Raw genomic sequence first — 24,070 nt, 5'->3', positions numbered from 1 at the left:
TTCTTACCTTAACTCTTGAGAGTTAATTAGTAACTCAGCTGAGCCACAATTTAACTACTCTGGCCAGCAATAAGGAGGTTTTCTTATAATAAACTTTTGGGGTAGGTCTTTCCAAAATGTGTGATTTTAAGGTTTAAAATAAACAGGGAAGTAAGAAAACTCTTGCCCCAGTCCAGTAAAACCTTTGCTTTCTAGCGTGGAAAGTTCAATAATAATTGTTTCTTAGGCTCCTGAAATAACTACTATTTTTAGACGTTCCACCTCAGCAGATACACTGAGCAAGGGAAGAAAGAAGAGTAAAACCTGCAGGAAGATTCAAGATGAAGAGGAGATAAGTAGTCAGAGAAACAGAGTACCACGGTGGAAAAATACATATCAAAAGCTTAGAACAAAGAAACTTCTTATTAAAAATACTGGATGAGTGTCAGTCATATATGTTTACATGCAGAGTAACTACTGTCATTATGGTGGTTCAAAAATAGGTTCATAAATTTTTGATAAACCTCTCTTCAAAAGGCAGAATATAATTATGTAATTCCTCTCTTCTTGATTTTGCACTAAACTTAGGGATTCACTTCTAACAAATAAAATATGTTAGAAATGATGGTGCCTGACTTCCAAGACAAGTCACAAAAGGCATTGTGACTCCCCTTCTTTCTCTTGGATCTCTGACTAGGTTCAGCCAGCTGCCATACTGTGGGGACAGTAAAAAGCCTTATAGAGAGGCCACTGCGGCAAGAAACTACGCCCTCTGCCAAAAACTGATACTAACTTGCTACCATGTAAGTCACCTTGGAAATGGATCCACCAGCCCTGGTTAAGCCTTCGATAACCGCAGCCCAGGCCAGCATTTTGAGCCCAGGCCAGTATTTTGACTGTAATCTCACAAGAGATCCTGAACTAAAACCAAGCAACTAAGCCCCATTCCTGACTCATAGAAACTGCAACATGATAAATCTTTATTGTTTTAAACCATTAAATTTGGGAGTAATTTGTTACAGTGAAATAGATAACTAATAATGTTGTCATGTTGAAGTGAAAAGTAGCATCACAGAACTCCTAAAACACCACTACTGGAGTAAGCCATATGAAATCACTGTTTCTGTAGGCCGTAGATCAGCCATATGGTTCAACCTACTGGACAGGAGCTCTACCAACTTGTTTCATTCCTGATTTGGACTGGACTTCAGTCTCTCAGGACACACTATTCAATGTGTTTGTCATTTTCTAAATTATAATCACATGGCAAAATAGTCAGGACTTTCTGGCACAATGTTCTGATGCAAGAGTTGGAAACCAATTATTTGTGGATTACCTCTTAGTTTAGACATGTAAAAGATAATTATTAGCAAATGATGATCATTTTCTCTTGCAAAAGGTATTTTGGGTTTTAAACTTGGAACAAATATTTGAATAAATGATAAAATATGCTTCAAATATCTTACACAATTGTAAGTACCAAAAGTCATTGTCTTCTGATCCTTAGAGGCACTGGTTGTTCTTAGGGCAACATGTTTTCTTTGCATTAAAACACACAAACACACACAGTCTCTAAGTATGTAATTATCTTTGAGTGCTCTCCTCATTTTAATCCCATTAAGATGCCTCGGCTAACCCAGGTAACACAAATTAGCCTTTTGATAACTTACTATCTTTTTTGACACAACCTTTGCCATTTACTCATTTCTATTTACAGAATATATCAAGCTGTTGAATGAGAATTTATTTCTACTTCTAGTCTCCCTAGAGCTTTCACATGTATTCTTGATTTAATGCAAAGCTTTATATGTAACCTTTCCAGCACCAAATCACAATAATTTCTCACTTATCTTTTTCATTTTCAGCTTTAATTGAAGTCAAATCTTAAATGGGAAGTTATAAAAATTGACATATTTTACCCTGACTCCAGATGTGAAATTCTGCTATTATTTTAAAAAGCTTTCTTCAATTACCTTTCTTAAGAGTTTGTAGGGATGTGTCATATATGAACAACTGTCAAGGGGTTCTTATTTTCTTCAAAAAAAAAAAAGAATCCTTGACCTAAAATTCCATGATTGCTAATGAAATTACCCTGTCGTCTTTGGGATCTATTGACAGAGGAACAGATATGGTTCTTCTCATAATTCTATCTAGCAAAGGTTTGGTCAACACTAGTGATTAATCAGAAGCAACAAGGAAATTTTCAGAAATTGAAAATTAGAAATCATGATTCATTTTGTATATTACCAGAGCATGAACTTACCTAACGTCCTAGTAAGAGCTGATAATGTTAACTGTGCCTTTTTCTGGATAATAAGATTAGAATTGATCTTCATTTCCTTTCTGTTTATTTACATTCCTTAGCATTAATTTTAAGAATTAATGTGTATTCCTACTCTATTCTATTATATAAATAGCCAATTATTAGTGATCATATTTATACTTAATATATAATTTATGTACTATAAATGATATCTTAGTGTACACATAGTAACTCTGGTAAACTGATACTAGAAGTAATATATAAAGTTACCAACTGACTCAAATGTTATTGAGTCTTTTTCTTATTTTATTCTTATAGAGCTCAGTCTATCTCTACATCCTCTAACAGAAAGATTATGAGCTGAAACACCTATTGCTACCCACTTGGGGAAATTCTGAGCTTCTTAAACCACCGGCAAATAATGTGTACAGCTTGGACTTCCTTTGACAACAGAATACTACATTAAAGGACAACAAATCTTCTGGCAATAACTCAAATTTAACAGGTTGCTGTAGCAAATTTATCTTTCTAAACAACCAGTGCGTGATCTCACAATAGTATCAACAGTGCACTGTACTGAGAATTAGAATGCTTATATTAAAGCTGCTAATTTGCAGTGGGTTTTGTGGAGGTATAATTTTCCATTTAAAATGTAAACTTCTCTGTACAAAAACACTTGAATCATTATGAAAATGTAAGTAAATCCTTTGCAAAAAGTAATTATGGTGAGGGAGACTTTCTTTTGCCTTCAGTATTTTATGAGTGTATTTGGTTCCATAAGCAAACTAATTAAAATGTTGCAAGACACACTGAAATGCTGGCATTTTAGATGGAAAGCAGTTGTACTCCTGGCAAAGACTGTTTCATGTTTCTAAGGAATTCTGAAATTGTAGTTATAAACTATTCAGTCAAGCAAACTGAAAACAAGAGCCAAAATCATACTCTCAGCTTTGAGCTCTGTAGCCACATGCCACCACAAAGCCGTGAATTTTCTAAGTATAAAACAGGACAAAAAACACATTTGTTTTGTTAGAAAACATTTGGGAAAAGGGTAGATAAAAGACTGTAGTATTTATACAGTTAAAATAAGGAAAAAATAATTTGGAAGTCATATAATTGTTTTAGTTTATTTCCATGATTTAAAAATGATTAGCCAAATGGCTGGCAAATAATGTTTCCACCACAAACAGGAATGCTCCAGCATAAAAGCTAATAAGATGGAGAACTGTCTCAAGAGTAGATACTTTACCTGAGAGCTCTGGATGTATAAGGAGTGATTATCAGTCTGCATGCAACAGACTGCGTTTGGAATTTGAAATATCCATCTTCTTCACTTTGGCCAGTCCTACTTTGGACAAGATTTATTGAGTTGCTACTTTGTACCAATCACAGTGGTAGGAAGGGGAGTTTCAGTACTAAGAAGTCTAGTATGGTGTCTGTCTGCATGGATTTACAGTGCAATCCCTTAAGAAGGCAGTTTAGCATATTAGTGAGTTATGGACTCTGAGGCCAGACCACATGGGCTTAAATCCCACTTGCCCACTAATTATCTGTGTGATATTGGACAAATTAACTAACCTGTCCAATGTGTTCATCTGTGGAATAAGAATTATAACAATTCTACCTCATGTAGTTGCTATGAAAATTAAATGAGTTAGCCTACGTATAAATGTGTAATTCCTGGCAGTCAGTATTATATAGGTTATTTGCTATTATCCTATCTCCACGCCAACTCAGCAGTGCTATAAATATTGCCTACTAGATAACATAATAGCTAATTTTACAGAAGGTAGGTATCCAGTAATAGCCAAAAATCAGAAAAAGCCTCTAGAAGGCATAGCTGTGGGCATCTGAAGCCTTTACTATTTGCTCTGCATGCAAAATATAAGGATACAGTAGGGCTGTTACCCAAACAAGCTCATGGTAAATATGATAGAAGGCATACAAATAACATCTAAGAGCATCTAAGAGCACCATTTTTGTGAAATAGAAGAAAAACAGAAGTTTAAAATTATATATCATCATCGTCCATCACAGTACCATTATTCAGTCCTTACCCCTTCTAGATGCCAGGCACTAAACAAACTCTTTAAATGCTTTCCCAATGAACCCTGAAAGCAACCTCGTAGAACAAGCACTATTTTTTTTTTTTTTTTTTAGCCCATCCTACAAGTCAAGGGGCTGAAGCTCAGAGAACTTCGTTAAGTTTTTCCAGGCTACACAGATAGTGATGAAGATTTGGCAAGAACTCAGGTCTCTCTGAGTCTAAAGTGTACATTATTATACTCTATTGCAATCCTTATCACATTATGAGCATGTTGCCATGTCATTAAATGTTCTACACAAACATGTTTTCTAACGGCTGCAAAGTGTCCTAGTGTATGTCTACACCATTATTTATTTACCCCTTTCTGCCCTGTCAAATATTTAGGTTGTTTCTAGTCCCTTAGCTATTGTATATTATTTACAATACAAATATGCATGTGTAAGTTTTTATATACATATCTGATTAGTTTCTTCGTACAGATTCCAAGAAGTGAAGTCACAATGCTAAAGGATGTGAACATTTATATAACCCTTAATATAAATTGTCAATTGCCCCACCAGCAATGTGATAGCAATTAGCTCTCCCTTCCATAATTTTGGAGGTTGCTCATTTCACTGCGTCCTTGCCAATCCTGAATGTTAGCAATACATCTTTTTCTAAAAGTTTCTTATCAATGAGTCAGATTTCTAAGTCTCCTACTGATTTAATTTGTATTTTGATTTCCACTGAGTGCTTGGAGAGAAAAGTACCATTTATTGAAAACATAACATGTGGACAATACTTCAACATTCATTCATATCTATCTTTACCCCTCATTCTTCTCCTTGCATTCGATCTTTGCTTTTCCCATCACAGAATTTTCTAATAGTCCAAATCCCAATTTATTGTCACAATGTGTGAGAAGTTTTCGCAACATTTCTAGACAAAGTTTGTTACATTCTCTGACCTATGCACGTGCCTTATGCTATCATTTATTCCATTATAGTGAAATTGTGATTTACTTCTCTCTTGTCTCTTCCAGATTATGAGCTAATGAAGAACGCATGACCTTATGACTTCCTAGATCCCCAGGACTTAACAGATAGTAAAAATTTCTTAATCAAATTTAACTAGCACTTGCCACAAAAGCACAATGACTCTGGATTTCAACTGAATTTTCATTGTTTCCTTAAATTAGGGGTTTACTCATCAATCAGTAATGTACTTGATTACTTGCTATGGGACAGTATAAAAACTGAATAAAAACATGTAGTGAAATTACCTTGTTCTAAAAGAATTTGTTCTGTGAAAAAGTAAAAATCAGCCTTGCTGATTGGTTGGAGTTAAGGACTTAGAAACCAGCAATGTCTGCTCTCTATCTTGCACTTACTATGCACACTTACTGTATGCCAGACTCTTTGCAGGACTGTGTGTGTGTGTGTGTGTGTGTGTGTAAATATGTATACACACATATACAGATATACAGTACATATATAATTTCATTTAATTCTTAAACAGTCATGTGGCTTAGCTGCTATAATTTTCATTTAATAAACAAGAATGCTGTTAGATATATTAGCTAACAGTTTCAAGGTAAAAAACTAATGGTAGAGCCATATTTGAATATTAGTCAGAATGACTCCACAGATTGTGCTTCTGCCTTCCAATAATATAATGAAATTAAAGAATTTAATGAGAATACTGAGAAAACAGGAGGTGCAAGGATGTTGGTCATGTCCAATTGTTTCTCTTTATTTTGAAGAACTATACACACAAAGTATTGGAATCAAACTAGCAATGTTAAATATTCTCATTCCATATGCTTAGACTGTATTACAACTTGTTCTTGTAAAGTTCAGATATTGCAGGAAGAAGAAAAAACAACTTTGTCTTGTTTTAGGTGTCTTTTCAGATGGATGCAACAACAGTTAAGATATCAAGTAAACTGCACAGAAATTGCCAGTGAATGTCTCAGAAAATATCTTTGCTCTGTAGCATTTTAATGCAGTGTAATGCCCTTGGTTTTTTATTGATAAAAAACAACAAACTCACAAGGGTAATGCTATAACTCATTGAGCCTGACTGATGTGTATGGTTGGACTTCTACATTGCTAAAATAAAACCCAGAATGAGTATGTTTGTTAATAGCAGATAGGACTTAAGAGGTATGGTAAGGTCGTTTAAAAACTAAACCTAGGGTACCCAGGGAACCAAGTTACATCATTCTTTCTCAAGGGACACATATTACAAAATAAATTCTTTGTCAAGGGGTACAAACTGCAAAAGAAATCCTTTTTCAAGGAGAGTACATCACAAAATAAAGTTTCTGCTGTTATATAACTGTACAAATTAGTGCAAGAACTCTTCAGAGCTTACGAGTGAGAGGGCATTCAATGGAGCCCTTGGGCAGTCCGTTTAAGCCTACGCACGTCTAATGATGGCTTTAAATACCTAAAATAAAACATTAAAGTACAAATAATTACAAAGCAAACCAATTACATTAAAATGCTGTCATCAAATTATTTTAAAAATGTGATATGGTCAATGTGTTCTTTTTTAAGATTTTATTTATTTGTCACAGACAGAGAGCGCGCGCATAAGCAGGGGCTACGGCAGGTAGAGGGAGAAGGAGGCTACCCACTGAGCAGGAAACAGGATACAGGCTTGATCCCAAGACCCCAGGATCATGACCTGAGCTGAAGGCAAACGCCTAACCGACTGAGTCACCCAGGAGTCCCAATATGTGTTCTTATTAACACATTAAATAACAGATTTCTCAGCAGGTCTAATGACGATTGTTATTTCAAAGTGGTCATAAATATAAATACGTCAGGTTAACTGTAACAACAACAGATTTCTATTATGTCTATCAGTGACAAAGTCACAGGAGTTGCCGATAGTAATAATATTGGTCATCTACATTTGTAATTGAAAGAAATACTATATTTCCTCTTGAGGAACTATAACTAAATATAACTAAAATTAAACATGTGATTTTTAAAATTTCTAACCACACAGGTGCACACCACCTCCCACCAACAAGAATAACATAAACAACAATAAAAAAAAACTATTAGAGTCTACCCACACACTTCAAGTCCCGAACTATATTAGTGCTCAATTCGGCACACATATAGTAAGACTGGAACGATCCAGAGAAGATTAGTATGGCCCCCATACAAGGATGACACACAAATTCATGAAGCATTCCATATTAAAAAAAAAAAAAAAAAGAACTTCTATATTAACATGTTTGTATTTTATAATTTGCCATTTCCTTGACAACTTAAACAACATTCTAATCACCTAAAAGAGAGAAAAGCTGAGAGAGAAATTAACCATGAAATGCAAATACATTATCACACGGAAAATTTTTTTTTTCTCTTTTTGTATCTATATAAGATAATGGATATCAACTAAACTCACTGTGGTGATCATTTCATAATATATGTAAATCAAGTCATTTTACCCTACACCTTAAACATCCAGAGTGCTGTATGTTGATTATATTTCAATAAAACTGAAAGAGAAATAAGTACAAACATATATGCACACTTGTACATTAGGAAACTAAATGAACAAGTATGGGAATGAAACAGTAATCTAGATCAATCATATTTCATTGATCTTAGTGACTATAAGAAGTCCAAAGATGTTAGTAATATTTTCTTGTTTTAAATTTTACAACATGTTGCCAAGAACATCATATAATTTCCTTTTTTTTTTTCTTTAGCCTGTAGAGTCACACGTTTCTCTTTCTCCCCACCCACTCCTTTTTAGACTATTTCTTTTGCAGGAATAGTTAAATAAAATCTTTGGGTTAACAATAATCACAGCTTAAAAGAAATGCTTTTCCTCTGATGGTCTTATTAAGAGATGAACTTTAAATAACATTGGCTTGATCTCTCAAGAAACGAATCAAAATTAAGATTTGTGCTTTGCCAGCAAATTCTATTGCTATTCACGCACAGTGATGCCAAAGTTAAGGCCTTGGTTAATTACTGAAACAGGCAGTGAATTCATCATTTTTTTCAAGCAGAAATATGAATGAATCTGCCAATCCTCCTTACTCTTATACAGAATAGTTACACTTATAACTAAGGGTAAGGTGACATTTAAATTTTTAGGAGTTTTTCTATCCTTGACAAATAAAATTATACCTTCTAAGATAAAAGACACACTTTTGAATGAGAAGTGATTTTTTAAAAAATTTACCTAAGATAAATTGTAAACAAACTGACGGAAGTGCAAAGCGATGATGGTAAAAGTCAAAAACGTCCTTGAGAAATAATGTGTCAGTGAGTGCCTACTCATTAAACTAATCGCCTATTACTTTGATAGATTATTGTCATATAATGTGAGTTTAAGCAATTGCAATTCAATATTCAACATTCCCCCCCACCCACTTAGGGGATGGTCCTCTATGAGTCCCCCTCTGAAGAATTAACATAACGAAGGAAGAACCCATTAGACAATTTTTAGAACACTAAGTGTGAAATTTCAAAATGCCACTATTTTACTGAAAATGCCCATTCCTTTGTTCCAACAGGTACTTGTAGGAATAGAAATGAGTGTTAGAGTAGTTAAAAGCAGAAACAGAAATATATCAAAGGCCATTGTATTGAGATTTATCTCTATCTCTAATGACTTGACTATTCACAGGTATTTAAAGTTTTAAAAGCTTTTTTCCATTGTTGAATGTGCGTTTTTGAGGTTTGACCGTAAATGAAAAGGGAAAGAACAGCACTTTTATGTATTTCATACAGCCTAAGAGACACACCTTCTGGCTCTAATTCCAGATGATGATTTGGGTTTGGATCATTCTTTACTTATCAGATGCACCACTTCTTCTCCTTCTTCTCCTTCTCCTTCTTCCCCTTCCCCTTCTTCTTCTTTTTTTAAAGAGGCAAAATGATAACATTTAGATAAATTTACATCAGGCCTAACTTTTTTAGAAGAGGAGGGAAAGAAAACCAACTGGTGTATCTGTAGAAGACAGAGTATCATCCTTGTTGATACCCATTACAAAAAGTCGTTAGCAAATTGCAAGATAATTTGCGTTGTATTTCTTTATGTGTTTTACTTAATGAAATGCTTGTAAAGTTAGAAATGTTTGCAACACAATATTTCAAATTTATAAGCTTAGGAAAATACAGTTGTTTTCAGAGGCGGCTTTTTAGGTCATCTTTTATGATTACATAAAAATGACTTTGGATAATTATCTCTTTTGACCAGAGTAACAAATGGAGAATATGGTTAGACGTGAGAGAAAGGAAGCCGGGATCGCAGGTAGAGAATGAGAAACAAAGTAGCAATAAGATTAAAAAGACAATTATAGGATGGAGAGAAAAGTGGGAAGAAAGGGAAAGAAATGGGACTAGAGGAGACATCAAGAAAGAACACCTTTTATTTTTACAAGAACAGCAAATTACATTCATGAAAAACTTTTATAAAAACAAAAAAAAGAATAAATATAAAAAAGCATCCTCTGAAATTAAAAAAATAAGCTTGTAAGGTAATAATACCAAAACCAAAGAGGAAAAGAAAGGGGAAGAAAACTGCAGTAAGTAGAAACCATGCGAAGCTGGCGTGGAGATGTAGAGAAGGGGGCCTGGGATTTCACAGCTCTGCTAGGAAGACATCAAACCATGGGTCCCGTGAAGTGTGAAGTTACTCATGGTGTCAGCTTGACAAAGAGTTAGACTCGATTTTGTTTTTTTAAAAATCTTCATTTATTAACGCTTTTGAAAAGGTACATTGTTTATGTGGTTTAAGAAAAACTGTTTTGAAAAGGTATGCACAGAAAAGTTTTCAATCTCATCCACACACTTCTATGCTGGCTTCACTCACTCCTATTAATAACCATTATCTTCAGTTTTCTGTTCATCTTTCCATGTTTCATTATGGAAAAAAGAAATACTCTATTAAACCCTGTTTTTTTTTTTCACTCAACAATATATTCTGGAAATCATCCTATAGAAGTTCTTAGAGACCATCTTCATTCTTTTTAACATCTGAATAATAGTCTTTTGTGTAGGTCTACCATAGTTTAGTCAAATTAGGCTTTTATGGGTATTTATTCAGGTTGCTTCCAAAATTTTCCTATTATAACATTGCATGAATTATCTGTGTATAAGCTGTTTGGTATATACGGAGGTTTATCCTCAATGTATATAGCTATAAATAGAATTCACTGCAGGCTCAATAGGAAATGCATCTACAGTTTTCATAAATATTACAAATTCTTCCCCAGAGGGGTTATGTGTACCTATCAGCAATGTATGAGAATATTTCTTCACAGTTTCATCGATAGAGTATACTTCCTGGCTTTTGAATTCCTGACAATATGTGAGAAATAATAGTTCAGTGTACTTTTAGTTTACGTTTTTAAGTTTATGAGTAAAAGGTAATAACCATTATTTGCATAAGGGCCATTTAGATATGTTTAATTTGAACTGTCCATGTATTTTCTGGACCTTCGTATTGGGTTTTCAGTAATTTTATATATTATATATGTATTTGTAATATATAAAAATTGCAATGTGATATATCTACCTTATATATGCATATACATAAAATATACATAATATATAATATTTTCTCTTAGTTTATCATTTATTTCATTTTTTGCTTATGGAGTCTTTTTATAATTTTTATATGGTCAAATTCATCAATCTTTTCTTTATTATACATGAATTTTGAGTTTTGTTTTGGTTTTCTCACATCCGGATTATAAAGGAACTTTATAATCTTTTAAATATAGTCCTTTAATCTTCTTCTAGTCCTTGTATAGTTTATCTCTCTACATCCAGATTATTCACACATTTGGACTTTATTCTGGTGTTCAGTGAGAAGTAAGGTCCAATTTTATTTTTTTAATGGTTATCTAGTTGGCCTATTATTATTTATCTTTAAAAAACGTTTATTAGATGAGCTTTGAAACTGAGACTCCTCATAAAATTTAGACCTTTAAACTGCTATACTTTCAAAATAAGGTAGACTAGAAAAATAGTCACTTGGAAACAGGAAGATGATGAGGAAACTTACTTTTATTGGTCTGTGTTTCAAGAAAAATACTTTCTAGAATATATAAGGCAAAGCTCAATAGCCATAATCGCTTTCATACAGGCTTGGTTTTTCTATCTACAGTGCGATCAAGTTGAAAAGTAAAAAGAAAACACAAAGAAAAGGTGTGTGGAAATTTTTACACACACTTTGAGTAACAAGAATTAAAATCAGGAATTGCTTAAAACCAATTACAAAACTACTGTGAAACAAGGCAAATAGTATTTAGCTAAATCAGTGTGTATAATAAAATTGTACATTTAAACTAATATTAGAAAATAAAATAGTCTGAAAATGAATGATCTGTGCCTAACAGGAAGACAGAATTAAAACCATATAATAAAGCAAAAGAAGTTGAAAAAAGGAAATTTAAAAAGAGACGGATAACAGAAAGAAATCAAAATGTTACAAAGTTGTACAAATCCTAATATTAGGAAAGATGTGGAGGAATGGAATCTCATGTACTGACAACAGGAGGGCAACTTGGTCAAACTACTTTGGAGAACAATTTATCTAGTTCATCTAAACCACAATATACCTTAAAACAAGCAATCCCCAGTAATCCTATCCTCGCATGAGCAGTCCACTAAGATGTATGTAAAAATATTGATTCAAGTAACATTTAGAATAAGGAAAATTTGTAATATCCATAACCATCAACAAGAGAATAAATAAATTGTGGTATATCCATATTACAGAGCATTATACAATACAAATTAATCTTGAAAAAATGAATTCAGTGAGAAGTTGCAGAAGGTTATGTCAAATATACAAAATTTGTATGTTTAGAAGATGCAAATTTAATACTAAAATATGGAATTTTTAAAGATATTTTATTTTTATGTACTCTCGACACCCAATGGGGGGCTCTAACTTATAACCACAAGGTCGAGTCACATGTTCCATTGACTAAGTCATCCAGGTGACCCTAAAATAGAAAATTTTTATTTATTTATTTATTTATTTATTTATTTATTTATTTATTTATTTAGATTTTATTTATTTATTTGACAGAGATAGAGACAGCCAGCAAGAGAGGGAACACAAGCAGGGGGAGTGGGAGAGGAAGAAGCAGGCTTCCAGCGGAGGAGCCTGATGTGGGTCTCGATCCCATAATGCCGGGATCACACCCTGAGCCGAAGGCAGACAATTAACCACTGTGCCACCCAGGCGCCCCTAAAATAGAAAATTTTTAAATTCCAAAGTGTGGATATAGTCATCTTTGGTTAAAGAAGAGACAGGCAAATTTTAAAGTGGTAGTCAGGGGTCATCAACTGCATTACCATGTTTTATTTCTTAAGTTTGGTTATGAGTATATAGATTTTTATTATATGGAATCTATAGTTTTATAAATAATGTATTACCAAAGTATTACAAAAAAGAAACAAAAATAAAACAAAATGAAAAAGAAACAGGATAGAAGTAGAAATAACAATAGGAATAAAATCAGTAGACTAGAGGATAAAAGGGCATAAAGGAAAAGGAAGAAAACAAGTTAACATAGTCCCTTCTAAAGGGTTATCAAAGTCCTACAATTAGGTTAATCATCCACCTGACTAAATACAACAACGACAACAAAACATCAAACAAACAAAAACCTATGAGATATTTCAAGACTAGAAAATTATAATTAATAAAATATGAAGAAAATATGTTATTTATCTTTAAAAGCATCTTGTGTGAAAAAACAGGTGAACATGGAAGGCAGAACAATAAAAGGTGGAAAGATCAGGAGCCATTTTAGCAGTTGTTGCCATAAATACCTTGTTAGTCTATGTCAGAAGACTCAAAATATTTAGGAAATTAACTTTGGGGCACATACACATAATTCATCAACAGCATCTTTTCTGTGCCTTGGCAAAGAAAGAAACACTATCTCCAAAAACAATTATTTACTACCAATACTAATTCACCTCTAAGCCAGCCCTTGAATTTGTTGAGGGGGCAAACAAAAGACACCTTCACTGAGTTTGCTCTGGGTAGGCTCAAACCTGCATCCTGTCCAGTGTGCAGATGAGGAATCCAGTATGACGTAGTTGGATAACTGCATTTTAAGCCTAGAAATCCAGACTCTAAGACTATCTGACTCTAGTTGCAAGACACCCATGGACCCAATACTGCAAAAACATTTCAGGGCCAAATTTCACCCCTCAGGCAGAAGAAAACCAGCTGGATTTCTTTGCAGGTGTATCACTATCTCTTTATAAGAATTTAACAATTTCTGCTCTATTGCATGCATAATTATTTTGATAGATGTTGTTTGGGTTGTGTATATTTTGAACTGGGAAAATGATATAAGGAGAGCTATTTCAATAAATCTTGTCTGATTTTTTTTTTCTTTTCAGCCTTTCTGCAGCCCACTCCCCAATCTCCAGTGAAAATATCATTTATTCAGAGCTAAATATACATGGTAGAATCCTGGAAAGAATATTTCAACAGATCATAATTGAAAATGTTTCATTATTAATATAACTCATTGAAGACATGATACATGAATTTCTACAAGTTTTGTTAATGAATCATCCCTGAATTGTTCCCAGAAGCATAATAAATAATTACTTAGAGCTTGATGTATTTTTGCACATAACTTTCATAAATTATGAGTATATTCCACTGTGTTTATGGTTTCTAAAATAAGTATATGTAAGCAAAAAGTCCCCAGTAAGAAAGCTTTTTATGTAAATAAGTACAAACTATGGCTAGATGGTAACTTTTTAAAAAGATTTTATTTATTTATTTTATTTGAGAGAGAGAGCAAGAGCAGGGAGAGGGGCTGACGGAGAGGAAGAGAGAAAATCCCAAGCCTTCTCAAGGCTGAGAGCAGAGCCAGACACAGGGCTTGACATGACCTGAGCCAAAACCAAGAGTCAGACACTTAACAATATGAGCCACCCAGGCACCACTGGGTAGGTGGTTAGTTTAAAGCACCTAAAAATATCAAAAAAATTGTATACTTATTCTTAGAGAAAAAGTCATGGCTATATTTCATTAGCACAATATCACCTGTTTCCAAATATATCTATCACTAAAGTAGAGGCAAACTGCCCAAGAATGAACTCAGTACTGGGTTACTGTCTACCTGACTTCATTTTTTCATATTCATAAGCTTAGCAGATTCAGCTTACAAGAAGGGAACAACTCTTACCATCATAGGATTTAATGGAAACATAGAAAAGAGATATACGTAACAATAAAGTTTGATATTCCTTAGGAACTTTTAAATTTTGATGCGAAAAATAATGTTATGGATGATCAGAGGAACATTTTGGAATCCAAGTAATAGTAAGTTAGGAAATGGGTTGTATTAGTAAGTATAGTTGTAAATATCTAATGATTAAATAATACAGTCTGTAATTTATAGAACACTCATTTAATATTTAAGACAATCCCTTAAAGAAGGTAGGAAATTATTATCCCATTTTTAAGAAGAGAACTAGTTGAGCACATACTTACATGATAATTTATCTAAGACAACACTTTTGGTAAAGCTGTTGAGCCAAAACTCTAAGTCTAAAGACAACAGTTATGCTGCTACAATACAATTTGTATTTAGCAGCACAAATTAAACATCTTTTAAAAAGGACCCGAGTAGGTAGCAGCTTTCTTCTTCCTCCCTCTCTCCCTTCTTCTTTCATTTCTTCCAAATATTGTGGCTCAAGATACACATAAAATAATCAGTGCATGTGCATAACATCAAGGATGGAGTTAGATTCACTTTCTACAAGAATTCCTAATTGTGGAGGCCCATAGAAGGACTCCAGAGAGCTCACCACTGACTTCTGGAATCAATAGCACAATTTGATTTTCACTCTTCTGGGGAGGTGGCTTGTTTTCAATACCAGACTTTGAAAGGGTACATGACATACCTCCTCCTTGAATTTTAAGAAGTATTGTCCTAAAGCCTTTACATATGCAAGATTGAACTGCACAGCACTTTCTGAATTTTACCAAAATGTTCCCTTAACAATCATCAGATGTTTGGTCAATCCTAAAGGGATAACACAGTAAATATATTCCACAAATGTGTTTTAAAACTAAAAACTAAAGTACTTTATTGCATTAGCAGTTGTAAAACACTGCTCATAAAATTTTCCTCACCCTCTCTTTCTCTATCCCCCTCCCTTCTTCCCCTTTTCCAATATTCCCTCTTTCTCACCCTCTCCTCCAGAAAACACATGTGCTCCAGAAAGTGCCCCATAATTGGGAATTATAAAGATAAACAAATTATGATCCCTAAATTGTAGTCTAATTAGCAGATCAGGTCAAATATTCAAAAGAACTAATATAAGAATACTGTTGTGACAGCAGCGTAGTGTACATTCATGAGCTGACTTCACTTCCCTCTTACTTGCAAAAAAGGACAACGATTTATTCTGGTCTTTAGATATATTCAGAGTCCTCCAGAGGCGACCATCCCACTGTATTACAGTACAGGGTTAAGAATATTCTCCATGAGCTGCTAAACACAGAATTGTTAGGAACTGGGAATTAGCTTCTGTCTAAATTTAAGGAATGGCAATAGATTATATTTATTAAAAATGTATATGGTCAAAGTGAGAGTTTCTCAATCAAGAGTGATTGTAGGCTCTGGTCAAAGATAGCTGACTCAACAGCAGTGTTTCACTTTTATACTTCCCCAAATCCCATCAGAGTGATAGAAGAAATGTAAAACTGAAAATGAATCCATGTCAGTACCGTAAAGTAGAAGACTATTAATAGAACAAAATTTGAGGAATACATGGAAGATTTAAAGTAGAAAAGCTCAAAAAGAAGGTAAAACCCCAAAAAGCTAACAAATAAGCAAACCACACATGTTAAAAAGAGGGTCACTGCCTAAGATCCATAAAACTGTTTAAATATTGAAAAACATATTGGCTACAAAATACAAAGAGTAAAAACCTCAAATGAAAAACAGACTTGCTTAAATGTCCACAGAACTTAAAATTATACTAACTGTCTTACTTGTTAGACGTAGCCTATATAAACATTTTATTATATTTGTTATTGAAGTTAGATAGATATTCTCACTTTTAAAGAATCCCCAAATATGATGATGATTACTGAGAAACCAGAGCCAACTGTATTTAGTTACTTTAGATCAAAAAATTCTTAAATTAATATATTGTCTTACAAAATTTTCTTTTTTAAAGATTTATTTATTTGAGAGAGAAAGAGAGGGAGAGATTACAAGTGGGGGGAGGGGCAGAAGAAGAGAATCTTCAAGCAGATTCCCCGCTGAGTGCAGAGCCCTACGCAGGGCTAGGTCTCATGACCCATGAGATCGTGACCTGAGCCAAAACCAAAGAGGGGATGCTCAAATGACTGCACCACCCAGGTGCCCCTCAAAATATTGGCATTTGTTGTTGATGTAGGAATACTTTAATGTATTTGATATTTGGGTAATTGCCTCCCAAAAATAACTGAAAAAAAATTATTTTCTAAGTAGAGCTTTGAAATCGCTCCAATAACTCAGGTAGCAACGAGGGAAGCAAAATCAGTCTATGGAGTAACAGGTAGAAAACTTAAGTAGCTGGTTAGCTTTGGAGGTTGATCCAGACTGAGGCTTTAAGTACATCTTGCTTAAGGAAATCCCTGAGGAGACACAAAGTGGGTGAGAAGGTTGGAGGATAAAGCTGGGTGGTGACTCAGGGACCGCGTGTTTCCACGGGAAGACAAGCCAACGGGAGGGCAGGTTTCCAGCAGCACCATCTAATGAGTCATACAGATCTTCAAGAGTACTGAGCTAAGTTAAATACTGAGTTAAGACCCTCTATTAATAGTTTTGTTCAATCAAGACCCTCATTTACATATAAATGTATATGTAAGCATATATATGCATATATAGAAATGTGTGTGTGTATATATCTATATATATATAAACAAACTGTCCAAATCACAAAATATTTGAGGAAAATCATTGGAAGTTAAGTCTGCAAAAGCAAGGAGTAAACCCAAGAAGCAGAGTTGAATCAGGAAAGAGAAAAAAATCATTATAAAAAAAAATTGTATCTTCAAAGTGTTTCAAGATACTATCACATAACTAAAAATAGAAAGCCTTGTTATTTTATAAAACAAAACCAAAAACCCAGGGTTCTTTGAAATTAAAAGTATAGTTGCTGAAATTTTTAAAGGTGGGGGAAAAAAAAGAAAGAAAACAAAAAGGAAATCAAAGTCAAACAGAAGTAGAGAATTGTCCAAAGGCAAAAGATTAAATCAGTGTAAAAGCAAGGAAGGAGATTCTTGCAGAACATAGAATACAGAAGTATTAATACATCCTCAATCTCCATAATCCTAGACAGTGAAATCTCCAAAGATAAAAATAACAATCCTATAAATTGCCAGGAAGAAGAAAGATGATATCTATGAAGAAATATGAACCAAACTCATTTATATCAAGAAATAAGGAATGCTAACAAAACAAACAAATACAAAATGTAGCACTATGTAAAACCTGCTAAGAAAGTTCTGAAATTGAAATATACACCCACCCTCCAGAATATTCAAAACAGAGAACTTTTTATATGTACAAATACTCAGGAGACTTTTTGCCCAGGGAACTTTAAAAAGTATGATGATACGTATGTGCAAACTGAAAAATGGGTTGAAGGGAAAATGAAGACATGATATACAAAAAATTAGAATGAACAAATAAAATTGCTGAGAATAGTAATTAATATGTTTCTTAATAATTGCACTTCTACGTAAATATTCACAAAACAAATGCAAAATGCAATAAAAATAGAAATTAATAAATGGTTGACAAAAGTAATCCTTTGGGAACAGACTTCGCAATTTTTTTAAAAAAACCTAAAAGTAAAGGCTACAAATTAATCTGAAAACTGTTTAAAGTAACTCTTACAAAGGTTTGAGGAGTGGTTTAGAGGCAGAAGAAGAGAATTCCCATTCTTTATATCTGTCTTTATTTTTTGAATTGTTTATAATGAGCATGTATCATTACCTTTTTAGAAATTTAAATATAATTGTGGCCACAAGATGGGTTTATTTGTTATTTACCTAAGCAAATAATTTATAGAGTAAGATACTAAAGAATTAACTTCGTTGCCAATTACAGGATTCAATTTAAAGCAAATAGGTTTAGTGTCAAGCATTAAACAAGATGTCCGTGGATCCATTTTACAGTACCACTTTATCAATTTATTATACCATGGATTAGCATATAAACATTGGTAATAGCTAATAGATTGCAAACACATTCGTCGCCTTACAACTTTTATTTTCCTATGCTTCATAATGCATCATAAACCCTTTCATGTCATTAACCACTAAGGCAACTTGAAAGAAAATATCTAGGCTTATTGCAACTTTGTTTTTTTAAGATTTATATTTATTTATTTTAGAGAGAGAGAGCTCGCGCGCGCGCGCACACACACACACACACACACACACACACACACACACACACACATAAACGGGGGGAGGGGCAGAGGGAGAGAAATCCTCAAGCAGACTCCCCAGTAAGCAGGGAACCCAAGGCAGATCTCAATCCCAGGACCCCGAGATAACGGACTGTGCAGAAATCAAGATTCCAATGCTTAACTGAATGAGCCACCCAGGCCCCAGGCACCCAGCTTATCACAACTTTTGAACTGATTATCTCCTTTCTCTCTCACTAGCAATAATGCTGAGGAACTTTGTCTCCACCCTTTTTGCAGCCTGGCTGCTCACTGGAATTCATTTCCAATCCTTTGGTTTATCAACATTGTACCTGGTGACTCACAGTTCCATTCCTGTCTGCTGATCCAGTCAGGCACCGTTGTATTTCTATCTCTCTGCCCGGAAATTTGAGCTGTGAATACTCATCTATGAATGAATACAAACATCACACTTCTTGCTTATTTCCAGCAATAAGTGCTTTATTAGAGAAACCATCTGGCTCCTGGTTCTTGGTCTTCCTCTTACTTTTGTTGCCTCAGTATGTTCTTTTAGCATTACCTCTGGTAATTGATCTCCATCTCCTGGCTTCCCTATCATGACAGGCTTAAATGCATTCATGAGTTTTTATGGTTGAACCACCATGCCAGGGTTCTAGAGAACCATTTCAAGGCTCCATTTTTCTGGATGACACTTGAATAATGTGCCCACATTCCTGTCAAAACGGCATCTTTTTCCACTGGCACAGGGAACAATGGACATTGTAGGAGCATATGATTGTCAAACTTTGGGAACAATTCAAGAAGGGAGAGTTTCTCATCTAGTTAAAAGGGACTTTATGAAAGTCATGAGTGAATCAACATAAATTTTAAGATAAACTTATTTTTATTTTTAGCATTTGCTACTTTCTGTTATGGAATCTCAAAGACATATTCTATAAGATAGAACTATAAGATAGTTCTTTTATTTCTTTTTGACCAGTGTTTCTCAACCAGGAGTAATCTTTCCCCTGGGGACATAGCAATGCCTGGAGATATTTGGGGTTGTCACAACTGGGAGATGCTGCCAGCATTTAGTGGGCAGAGGTTAGGGATGCCTCTAACCATTCTGCAGTGCATAGAACTGCCCTCCATAGCAAAGAATTGCCCATTCCAAAATGTCAATAGTGCTAGGCTAAAAAATCTTGATCTAGACTCTTGCTAGTTCCAAGAGAGCACGAAAATTGTGTTCTTTCATACAATGCTAAACAAAAATTTCTAATTCTTTTTTCTTTACGGTCATTTCATTGCCTATATGAGGTTGGGCATGGCCATCTGAATTTCTTTAGTCAATGAAATATAAGGGAGAGTGAGACCCCTTAAGAACTGGCATGTGATTCTTCATCTTCTCATTTTTCCTTCCACATACACCAAAAGTTTGTCTTCCAATAATTAAGAGGCTTTATCTGCCCAAATCAGGCTGAGGGGAGTAGCTCTGGAGAGTCACCTGAACTTGCAATGAATTTTAATAAGTTCAAAGTAGTACTTTATGTTAAACCACTGAAGTTTGGGAATTTTCTGCAGCACAACCTAGCCCATTCTCTTGACATTAATCTTTCCATCCCATGCTCCTAGCATGCCTTCATTGCTGGAAAACTGAAGGCACTTCATCAATGTTCATTGAATTCATGAATTTATATGTATATATGTATTTATATATACACACACATACAGAAACATACAAAACTCTGGCTTAGTTAAAAGGACTTAATTTGAACAATAGTTACCTAATTTGTAAGGTGCAAAAGCTACATTTTAAACGCTATTAGAAAATATTTCAAACATTATAAAGTACAAAGAGTAACATGAAAGATATCAGTGCACTTGCCATTCACATTTAATAGCCATTAACATTTCGTTATAAATATGATAGGTATTACTAAGACATAACATTACAGATAAAACTAAAGCTCATTTTTCTTCTGTCAATTTTTGCTTTCAATATTTTTAGGCTATGCTGTTAAGTGCACATCTGTTTGGGATTACATAAAGACATACTGAAATACTCCTTTTTTCCACAATGAAGTAACTCTCTTCATTCTGGGCAATCTTTTTTTTTAAGTCCGTTTTGTCTTATATTAGTTTTGCTACACAAGTATTCCTTTGGTTAGCAGAACTCTAACATATCTCTTCTCAGCTCTGCTTTCAACTTTTTCTGTGTTATCTTTTAGCTGCACCTCTTGTAAAAAACCAAAAAATCAATATCCTATTATTTTGTTTCTAATTCTGTCGATAATTTCTTTCTTAGCATTCCAAAATTAATATGCTTATATTTATTCTGATTTTGATTTATTTCTACATATATTTTTGTTTTATCATTGCTTCTTTCCTGATTCCCCATTTTCCAGTAATTTATTAGATTTACAGATTTTAATTTATTCATCCCCCCACTCATTTACAATAAATGAATTTACTATCTTTTAATGCTTGTAGCAATTATATTTATTTGTTGAGTTGTAAACTTGGCAACAAAGTCTAAAATTAACATATTTCTCTTCTCATTTTCATGATGTTTTCTCTTATTTTAGCATGCCTTGTTCTTAACACCCCACCAAAATTAATATGTTCTCATTATTTAAACCATCATTTATTTTGATTTGTTAATATGTTTGCTTACATATGTGAACTAGATTTTTCCTTGCATATAACTTGCTTCTTAAAAATTCAATTAATTTCTCACTGAACGACAGCTTTGGCATTGATTTCAGTAGAGTTCTCTGAGTGGAAAACTCAGACTTTATCATGTGTTCATTTTATACTAGTATCAAATGATACTTAACTGAGTATAGAATTTTACAATATTTATATCTCAGTATTCTGAAGATCATATTTCATTAACTTCTAGTTGATAGTAATTCAAATGTCCGCCAAATTTATTTTTATTTGTAGGCAAACGGTCTTTTTTTCTGGTATCCTTTAAAACGTTCTCTTCATTTTAATTTTAATTTTTATGGTGATTTGCAATATCACATACTCAAAATTATGTGTAATTTTTGTCACTAAAGGATGCATGCTTTTATTTAAACAGTTTCAGAAAATCATTGATTGTCTTCTTCTTCCTTTATTATCTCTACTTAATTCTATTTCACTCTGGATATTCTATCAACATATAGATTGTGCCTTATTCTAAACTCCACTTCTGTTAACTTTTCTTTTATAAATGTCTTGTTTTTACATCTTTGTAACTTTTTTTTGGTAATTTTCTGCGTACCTTCCAACACACTAACAATTCTTTCTTGAAAATTGTGAAATCTGCCTATTAATTTCCTTATTGAATTTTAATTATCTCCATTATATTCTTCACTTGTAGTCATATTTGATTAGTTTCTAATTTTCTAATTGTTTTCATTTCGTCTTCCATTATATACTCTAGTTCTTCTCTATTACTTCACTAATTTTATAAATTATTTAAAGTTTCTTTAAGAGTGTTCTCTTTTATCCAGCTTTCAAGTGTGAATCCTCCTGCTACTTGTGTTTGCTTTCTCTCCTTCATTGCGGTCTACTCACATTTTTGAGCCTGTGCTTATCCTTAGGTTGGACTGCCTTGTACTACAGAGTCCTATATGCAATGGATTGTGGAAGAGCCCCTACAAAGGCATTTGACCTAGCTTTGGCAGGGTGGTCAGCTGTTTCACAGAATTTGATGGAGTTTAAAAGTTATTTTTTGAGATTAAATTCACAATGCACAGGCTATGTAAATTTGAACTCTATACCTGTAGAACACAGGTTTGGAAGTACAATTTCCACCTCCCTTCCCTTCTCTACCTAGGCACACTTACAACCTTGACAGGTATGTAGGTTCTTTGCCACATCTCAGTTTCATGAGTAGAGTTATTTAAATATCCTTTTTCAAAGGGCTGTCTTTACAGGGTCCTGGCTTCATATAGGAATTTCTTTTCCAGTCTTTTCTCCCCTATACATAGTTGGGTAATAAACCAAGGACCTCGGGCACAGGATCTAAAGTCCTCTGGGACAAGGCATTCCCACCTTGTTTCTGGAATATGAGAATTTCTTTAAGCTCAAATATCTATTCTTTTAAAATTATGTTACATCTTCATATATTTTTATTTTTATGAGAAGAGATGGGAAAGTTCATTTTAATTCATTCAGAAAGGTTCAGTCAGTACATCAATTATGTCAAAAAATACGTCTAATCATTTTCACATACTAATAGCTAAAATTCTAGCACAAATTCAATAAAGATACTAAATGAAGTTGTGTTTTATTAGTAACAACTATACACATGAGAAATGTGAATATGTATATATAGAACATGTCTATTTGGTCTAATTCTAAAGGAAATCCTCTTATTTATATATTTATCTCTATTTTCATTATAATAACCAGGAGCATTTTTGGTGTCTCTGATGAACATATTTGGTGCTAGGAGTCTAAATACCCCCCCCCCCTCAAAGTTCTGCTTCACTATTTTTGGAGACTCTAAGTTTATGCTTAGATATATGTCCTCTGTGCAGGACAAACTACATAACATTATGTTCCCATACATAATTTGTGGGAACTTGTGAAAAATAAATATGTGGGGCCCTTTTCCACAAATTATTAAAGATTTCAAAATAATAACAGCAGAGCATTAAGCTGAGTATAGGGTCTCTCAGAGCATGGAGCCCTTTGTGACTGCACAAGTCACAGACCCACAAAGCAGGCTTTGATTCTATATATACTACTTCTAAGATTCAGTAAAAATTCATTTGTTAATATGTTTTATTAATTTCCTATGTCCCAAATGCTGTGACAGAAAATAAACAAAAGAAGATAACATTTTGTAATTAAATTAATGCACATTTTATAACTTTTACTAAAATAAGCAACTCCGTTAACTTTAAAATAGAAATTCATAGAATTAAAAAAATGCAACACAAATATTTAATTTGTATTCTCTAAGAAGAATCTTTCATTATGGGATGCTTAGGAAATTCTGGATTCTATGTTACAAGTCTATGATTTGTCATGTAATACATGATAGGAAATAAGTAGTGTAGAGTTACAGGGCTGTGACTGAATGTAACAAGAGTGACAGCCAGCATAATGTCTGCTAAAAGGAGACCCAGGTGGCAGGGGCAATGCTGGATGCATAGATTTCAAGGATGTTGGTGAAAGCTCTTTTTATTTTTGTATTTTTTTCTAAAGTTGAACTACACGGGGAACCCAGGATGGAGATAGTTTCTGCACTCCAGCAGTTTTATCAGCAACAAACAGCTGGAACCTAAATATAGATAAGGCTCTAAACACAGCAGTTAGTATGATTAAGACTCTCAACATGGGAAGCAACCAGAGTTATACTAAATG

General features: G+C 33.7%; 1 non-coding gene across 1 annotated transcript; it reads left to right on the top strand.

Annotated features, from left to right (window-relative positions):
- The first annotated feature begins 7,381 nt into the window (after nucleotides 1-7,381).
- Nucleotides 7,382-7,487, top strand: LOC123788511 (U6 spliceosomal RNA). Its single transcript, XR_006778524.1, has one exon. It is a non-coding gene; the product is annotated as a U6 spliceosomal RNA (small nuclear RNA).
- Nucleotides 7,488-24,070: the final 16,583 nt, after the last annotated feature.

This window comes from Ursus americanus, chromosome 20 (genome assembly GCF_024610735.1).
Source record: "Ursus americanus isolate L20-20 chromosome 20, mUrsAme1.1.p, whole genome shotgun sequence".
In the NCBI taxonomy this organism is placed as follows: domain Eukaryota; kingdom Metazoa; phylum Chordata; class Mammalia; order Carnivora; family Ursidae; genus Ursus; species Ursus americanus.
The sequence above is the reverse complement of the archived record's forward strand: the minus strand, read 5'-3'. Positions and strand labels throughout refer to the sequence as shown.